The sequence below is a fragment of the Macaca nemestrina genome, chromosome 11 (assembly GCF_043159975.1).
Source record: "Macaca nemestrina isolate mMacNem1 chromosome 11, mMacNem.hap1, whole genome shotgun sequence".
NCBI classification, from domain to species: domain Eukaryota; kingdom Metazoa; phylum Chordata; class Mammalia; order Primates; family Cercopithecidae; genus Macaca; species Macaca nemestrina.
Window position 1 is genome coordinate 64,738,870 of NC_092135.1, and position 7,899 is coordinate 64,746,768.

The window sequence follows — 7,899 nt, forward strand, 5'->3', positions numbered from 1 at the left end:
GCATGATTTAAACAAATGCATTATTGTATGGTCCTAGCTGGTCCCGCAGCTCAAAGGAAATGCCATCAGTAGATATTACACTGAAGTGTGGGCTTAAAAGATATTCCTCTGGCCGGGCGCAGTGGCTCACGCCTGTAATCCCAGCACTTTGGAAGGTCGAGGCTGGCGGATCACCTGAGGTTGGGAGTTCAAGACCAGTCTGACCAATATGGAGAAACCTCATCTCTACTAAAAATACAAAATTAGCTGGGGTGGTGGCGCATGCCTGTAATCCCAGCTATTTGGCAGGCTGAGACAGGAGAATTGCTTCAACCGGGAAGGCGGAGGTTGCGGTGAGCCGAGATCGCGCCATTGCACTCCAGCCTGGGCAACAAGAGTGAAACTCTGTCTCAAAAAAAAAAAGGCAATCCTCTTTCTCTCAAGTTCCCTCAAGGCAAGGTAATTATTGTTTTAATGTTGAATAGCTTAATTGTCTAGGTATTGGGTTTTTGATGGGAAATCAATGAAGTTCTCAGTAACAATGTTATTCTTTCTAATAGGTTGGGTATACGTATGTTTAGGATATATACGGTAATCGTACCCATATCTACCTACATCATAGGTTTATTAATAAAGATTAGATGAGTTTAATTTATAGTAACTGACACATGGTAAAATCTTGTGAAACTAACTGTTCTTAAAATGATGATGATGATGATGCTTTGAGATGAAGTTAACTAGTTGTAGTATCCCTTGCTTTTTTGGGATCAAATTATACTCCATTGAAATGTGTTAAGAAACCACAATAGAAATTATTACTTTGTGATCTAGAAATATATTTAACCATGCGATACAAGTAGCACAGCCCAGGAAGTTCTCCTCTCTAGTGCAGAGGCTCCTTATTTGGTATTAGGGTGGAAATATTACTAATTTTCCATCAGAAGACATTTCCCATGGTCTAGAATAGAGCCTTGCATTTCCAGAAATCTTGCTTCCCAACTCAGATGGTTTCTAATGTCATTTAATAATTGCAGAGGCTCTGATTGGGAGTAGTGGTAATGAGTGAAAGCAGAAACAGAATTTTCTCCAGTGATTTCCTTATTATGTTCTTTCTGTTTGCGGATAAGAGGCAAATGAAGAACCTCAAAAAAAGTCTTATTATTTTGGTGATCTAATGTTAAAAAGCTGCAGCCTATAATATATTCTACCTTCAATGGGCAGCTGCTGCCATGCGAGTAAGAACAATATTGCAGCACAGCTCAAGTTCAAGTGGATTGTCAAAGCAGGTGTGGTGTTCCGAAGACTTAAAAGGAGCTTGACTACACACACAAAGGTCCTGTCTAGTTATTTTTTCACACCCTTTGAACCTGTAGCAGCTTAAACTTTAAAGTGACAGGCAGCTAACTCAAATTCAGCAGGAGTAGTCTTTGAAAACAGCTCTCTTCTGATGATGTTCAATTCAGAAGCAGTTCAGTGTGGGTCTAAAACTGGCTCTTAAGTGTGAAGAAAGATACAAAATTTAAAAAGCAGTTAACAGCACATAACCCACGTGAAACAGGGGCATTAATTGACACATGTCCTTTTCTTATAGAGATTGAAATCCAAATAACCTAGGAATAGTCTGGACATAGAGCAGGGTACTTCCACTCATTTGAGTGTTAAATACAAGGTAAGAGAAGGGAAAAACCCTAGGTTTTCTATTTTCCTAAGCAGAGTGGTAATCAATGGTAGTTTTTATTGCCGTAGTTTTTATTGCTGTTGTTGTTTATAAGATTGTTTAATTTCTGTAAAGACATGAATCAAGTGACCCGTTGAATCAGGGCTTTACAAACTGGTGTGAATAGCAGACAAACCTAGTGCCCATCAGCAAACTGTAACCACTCTTGATACCAGCACAGAAATCGAGAATAACTCTTTTTTATACATGCTTATAGTGATTTGACATTTCTATATTATGTAAGCTCTTGACCAATGGACTTACTGAATGGGGTATATTTCAGGTGTTTTTCAACATTTGTGATGCAAGCTGTGTGTACTGGTCATATGTGATAAAACCATTTATCTGTTCATGACAGGATGACAGGTTTGAAGTAATAAAAAGAAAAAAAACCTAACAGACCTAGTACTTCACTAAGGTAGGTTTAAAAGCACTGAACTAGATGATATGAGGGACTTTTTTACCCCAAGCCACTTTACCACAGACTGATATGGTTCCTTTATTTGCTTTTTTGCATTCTTATGTTAAGGCATTTGAGGATCCAGAAACATAAATTATTTATGGAAGGGTCATATAGATATTCCATCGTGCAGTTTATATAGCCCGTCCTTCAAGATTAAAGGATTTATTCCCCCAGCTGCTGGCAATGTTGACAGCTAACAGCTGGCAGCCTAGTATTCTCTCCTGATGTTTGCCCTTAACTGAAAAGAGCTGCCTCACCTGATAACATATCCCCATCTCAGGAGCAGTATGCCTCTAATAGCTGTTTTATGTGGGAGTAAAACAGTCTGGCCCCATTGTCCCAGTTTGAGACAACTCTTCAGGACCATCCCAGCTCCAGAGCTCCTTGTAGTATCAGCTGAAGCATTGCTGTGCCTGCATCCCAGCCTAACCTTTGCCTGGGCCCAGTTTTGTTTCCTTCACATTCCCACAGCTGTTGATCTTAATAGTACTTCCCAATAAACTTCCTGCCTGCAAATTTCACATCAGAAGCTGCTTCCTGAAGAAACCAAGCTATGACCAGAGTAACACAATAATTTTTTTCATAGATGTTTTTATTTTGCTTTCATTAATCAAGATTGCCTTAATAGAGAATAAAGCCATGAAATAATGGAAAACTGAGCCTGGAGAAAGGAAAGTGATTTCAGCATATATGGGGCTGTCTGGTAGTTGTGGAGGCTAGAAGCCAGAGCCCAGGCTGCCAGGGTCAGGAGTGAGGCGGGCAGACAGAAGAGCACAGGACCTTAATTTGTATAAGAAGGAATACTCCAGATACATTTTCCTCCTTCAGTGCCAGGGATAATTTTTTCTTTTTATACATCTACAAATTAATCCACAACTCCATTTTCCCATTGTGGTGTTCTCCCTGGGATTTGAGAGCTCGTAGTGGTCCAGTACTGATATGTAATACAAAGCACTACCTTCTGTTTTTAATTACAATATGTAATCTAAGAGACTAGAATTGGGTGCACTAAAATGATTTTTATACCAAAGGGCACAAAAGCATCCCTTCACATTTTAAAAATCTTTAACCATAATTGACTGAATCTTATCACATTGCTATGGCCACACCTGAAATGTCTCAATTTCATAGTGCCCTATCTGCTCTCACACTGAGTCATCTACTGGCCTTCTCCAGGGAACTCTAGTCATATTTTTGTTTACTTCCCTGCTATTCCAATTGCAATCTTCTGACAAGCAGCATCAGCATCACTTGGGAGCTTGTTAGAAATTAAGAATTTCAGGCCCTTCCCAGACTTACTAAACCAGAACCTGCTCTTTAGAAAGATTCCCAGGTATTTCTTATGCACACTGGTGCTTGAGAAGCGTTGCTCTATGTGACGGAAATTATCTGGAGCTGTGCATTTTGCAGCTTGCATGGTTCTACACAACAACTCTGATATTAGAGGCAAGGTTGGCGATGCTACCTCTGTCATTTACACCAACCAACTATGACAGTCCTTAATGTTAGAAAGTTGGAGGAGGGAACTGAAGCCACAATGATTTAAAAAAAAAAAAAAAAGCTGTTCCAAAAAGGTAATTAAAAAGACAAAATGACTCCAAAAAATTAATAAAGACAAAATATCATATGATACATACACCAAAAGGAAAACAGCAGTTTATTAGGACTCAGTCTACGCTCTCTAAAATGACCTACAAGAATGAACCTGCATAATCGGGCCCCTATTTCTCCTTTCATATTTATTTTTGGCCACCTCCCACCTCTACTGAATACACACACACACACACACACACACACACACACACACACACAAATGCTAGGCTGGTCTCTTCATTTTCATCTTGATCATTGCATGAGATCTCTCTTTCTGAAATACTCCTTTCATCTAAACAAATTATATTGTTTTTCAAAAATTTTAGCTAGATTTGTATTTAAAAAGAGGTGCATATACATCACATAATATTTTAACAGTAGAAAAAGCATACAGTACAAATAATATCCCTTCCACATTATCCCAGGTTGTCAGGCCTGTTCTCCAGAGACAACTAACTTACCACCTTCTCATATTTCCTACAGAAATATTCTACCTATTGTAGCACATTAATATCTCTATTTTTTAAACACACATAAGTGTGTGTAGGAAACCAATTCTTTGCTTGGCCTTAGTCCATGATAGCACCTGCATACCTCATTCAGCTCTCCCAGTGCTGCCAAATGTCTGGTTGGAAGGAAGAGCCTCAGGCTATTCAGCCAGGGCCTTACTATGTGATGACTCTTCAATGAAGTGAGTACAAACCTTTGTAGAGTAAAATACAATCAGCTTCGAATAATCTCTTTTTATAAATTGATTTTGTCAAACACCGAGTATTGTCCAGCTCTCATTTAGCCACCATGGCCTCCTGGACACCCAGCTCCATCCCCTGGACTCAGGGAGACACCACCCTCCAGCTGGGTTCCTGTTCCCTGCATCACAGCCTGGAAACTCTCCAGAAAGTGAGCTGTGGCCATAATGGGGTTTATTTCATCCATTCCCCTCTGAGGGATTGCTGCCTTGCACTACCTGATGTCCATGGTGTGAAAACCCTTCGTAACACATTTTCCCCGTTTTTAAGTGTTTCAGGTAGGAGATAAATCCAGTTCCTGTTACTCCATCTCAGGCAGAAATAGAAGTATCATTTTTTAAAAAATTTATATTTTTATTTCAAATTTTATATTCGATATTATTTCTTTCATAAAGCCTTCTGAGGTTCCAACAGTACCCTGCATTTCTTCTATGTTGTTGTACATATAATGAATGTCTGAGTCATTAGGCTATAAACCTTGGTTTAGCACTATATCCAGCACCCAACATAGTGGCTGAGTACGTCTTGATTGAGAAAACAAATAAATAATATAATATAAATGGTTTTATTTGTTATCTATTGCAAAAAGAAATGATCACAAACGTAGTAGCTTAAAATAACACATACTTATTATCATAGAGTTTACATATTCAGGAGCCCAGGCATAGCTTAGTAGTAACTTCTACTAAGTAGCAATCAAGGTGTTGGCCAGGGATGAGTTCTCATCTGGAGACTCAACCAGGGAAGAATCTGCTTCTAAGTTTTCTGTAGTAGTTGCTGACAGAATTTGTTTCCTTGCAGTTATATAATTCATGGCAGCTTGCTTTTTCAAATCCAGTAATGGAGAGAGAGACTCTGACAGGATGAATATCCTGCAGCATCTGTGCACACATAACCATATACATCTCATTATCTTTGTTGCATTCTTTTGGTTAGAAGCAAGTCGCAGGTCTTGCTCAGATACAAAAGGAGGGAATGACACAAGGTGTGATTATAAGGAGGTGGGACAATGCACGCCTCCTTAAAGTCAGTTCACTACAATAGGTATTGTTAAAGTTTGTTGTTGTTGCCCGGACTGGAATGCAGTGGCATGATCTCTGCTTACTGCAACTGCCGCCTCCCCAGTTCCAGCAATTCTCCTCCTTCAGCTCCCCAGTATCTGGGATTACAGGCATGTGCCATCACACCCAGCTAATTTTTGTATTTTCAGTAGACATAGGGTTTTGCCATGTTGGCCAGGCTGGTTTTGAACTCCTGACCTCAGGTGATCCAACTGCCTTGGCCTCCCAAAGTGATGGGATTACAGGCATAAGACACTGCATCTTGCCTAGTTAGTATTTTTTTTCTAATTTATTTAAAATTAAAATATTAAACTTTTTCAATATGAGAGTCAAATAGTGGCCTATAAAACATTTGTAGTGAGATTGGCCGCTCAGTTTTCTCAAATCTTTTTCCTTCGCATTAAACCGCTGCAGTTGGATTATGTGCTTTTGAATAAACCCAACTTTCTATCTCAAGATGCTCCTGTATTCCACAAGAAAACACTGCTTGCCTGGCAGACGGATATAACATATTTATCTTCCTGATGTGAGTCTTCAAATATGTTTTTCATTTCTGCTAACCTTAGTCAATAATCAAGTTGTTTGTTAAGCTGAAAATGTAAAGCTCGTTGGCAGCTCCATGTAATTCTCATACATTTTTTTTTTCATCTCAGTAGTTTTATTTTTCTCACACTCCTTTGATTGTTTCTAAAGAATTGGCAATACACTGTCAGGCACCTGTGTCTTTCAAAAGGGAAGAATTTCAAATTTGCCTCTAGAAAAGTTACACATTTTTCCACCTGTTGTACAAGTAAACATCTTCCATATATGTAAAAATAGTATAAGTCCTCTATGAAGTCCATATTAGCAATACTACCCCTTTGAAAAATATGAATCATGTCTAGTTATTTCTTTAGATATGTACTAAGATAAATAAAAATATTGAAAGGGTTTTGATTATTATTTTAAAAAATTCTTATTCACTCTCTGGTAACATGGTGAATATTTATTCAGCCCGCTTGCGTCTTTCCAATGAGCTCACTATTTCACATTCATGCCTTATTTATGTGCGGGTGTGTGTGTATGCTTTATCTTTCCTTCCCAGCTTACACTGGTTTCACAAACAACAGCTTGAATGGGATTTGTGGTTGTTATTGTCAAGGCAGTAATTACTAGTGTAACAATATTTTTTAAAAGACAACAAATTATTGCCAACTCAATGCAAATTATGTTTGTCAGATGCAGATGAGCCAGAATCTTGTGTGGACTCCCTGATAGTGAGGAGTTCTGTCCATCTCTGTGCTTTTTACTCTTGATGCTGATACCACGCAAATCAATTGTATGGTAGTCATACAATTCCCAATATTCGTGGGAAACATTGCTTGTTTCCTGTGGGTGGTCTCATCCTTCATTAAATATAATTTAAGTGCTCATGTTCCCAAATTTTACCTTTCATCAGTTCTCTGCCCTTGGATTCAGATGTAAGTAGACACTTGCGCTACTTCCATTTTCACCTGGATCTCTCACAGGAAAAGCAAACTTGAACTGTACAAATTCCATTTCTTATAATTTTTCACCAAAGCTATTCCTCCTTCTTTATTTGCTTTATGGTTTATGGCACCATTACCCAGCTAGACAATTAAGAAGCAAATCCTGGAGGCATCTATTTCTCTATCCTCTCCCACATGTACTCTTAACTAATCCATCATCAAGACTTGCAAATCTTATCTCCTGAGTATCTACAATGTATTCATTTTTTTTCACCTCTATTATTATGGTTCTACTTCAGACTTTGGTCATCATGTGTCTGGATAAAACTGCAATTACTTTTTAACTGATCTCTCTCTCTCTCTCTCTCTCTCTCTCTGCCCGGTATTGTTCTTCCCAGATTGACTCTCCCTAGCAAGAAGAGGTAAGGCACTAACAAAATTGCTATGTAACTCCCAATCTCCTTTAACTCTTTCACCTAACATATAAAGTGTAAGCTTCATAGTATGACATACAACATATAGTACAATCTCACCCTAATTATATTTCTAGCCTTTTTCTCATTACTTCCTTCTGACTCTATGATTCAATATCTATGATAGCAGTATGATATTGCTGCTATCAACCATAATAAAGAAGGTATTCAAGGTTGAAAGTATACCTAGTACCAGATATGTAGAGACACAGACTAGGAAGCTGTGAATATATCCACTGGAGGAGAATAATAAGGTATAGCATCTCTCTAGATAGTTTCCATTGTTGAGACTTTAGAGACAGGTAAATATTTGAGGATAGAGCTCTTCCTATTAAGAGGTTAAATGGGAATAAAAGAGAGCCAGGTCCACTTGTCAGTTCCTTGGCTTTAGCAAG

At 38.4% G+C, this 7,899-nt stretch overlaps 1 long non-coding RNA gene across 1 annotated transcript in view; it reads left to right on the forward strand.

The window, feature by feature from the left end:
• LOC105483295 (uncharacterized) overlaps nt 1-7,576 on the forward strand; it is a 39,840-nt gene extending 32,264 nt beyond the window's left edge. The window contains exon 3 of the long non-coding RNA XR_011609849.1: nt 7,430-7,576. This is a non-coding gene — a long non-coding RNA (uncharacterized lncRNA). The remainder of the gene's footprint in view (nt 1-7,429) is intronic.
• Nucleotides 7,577-7,899: the final 323 nt, after the last annotated feature.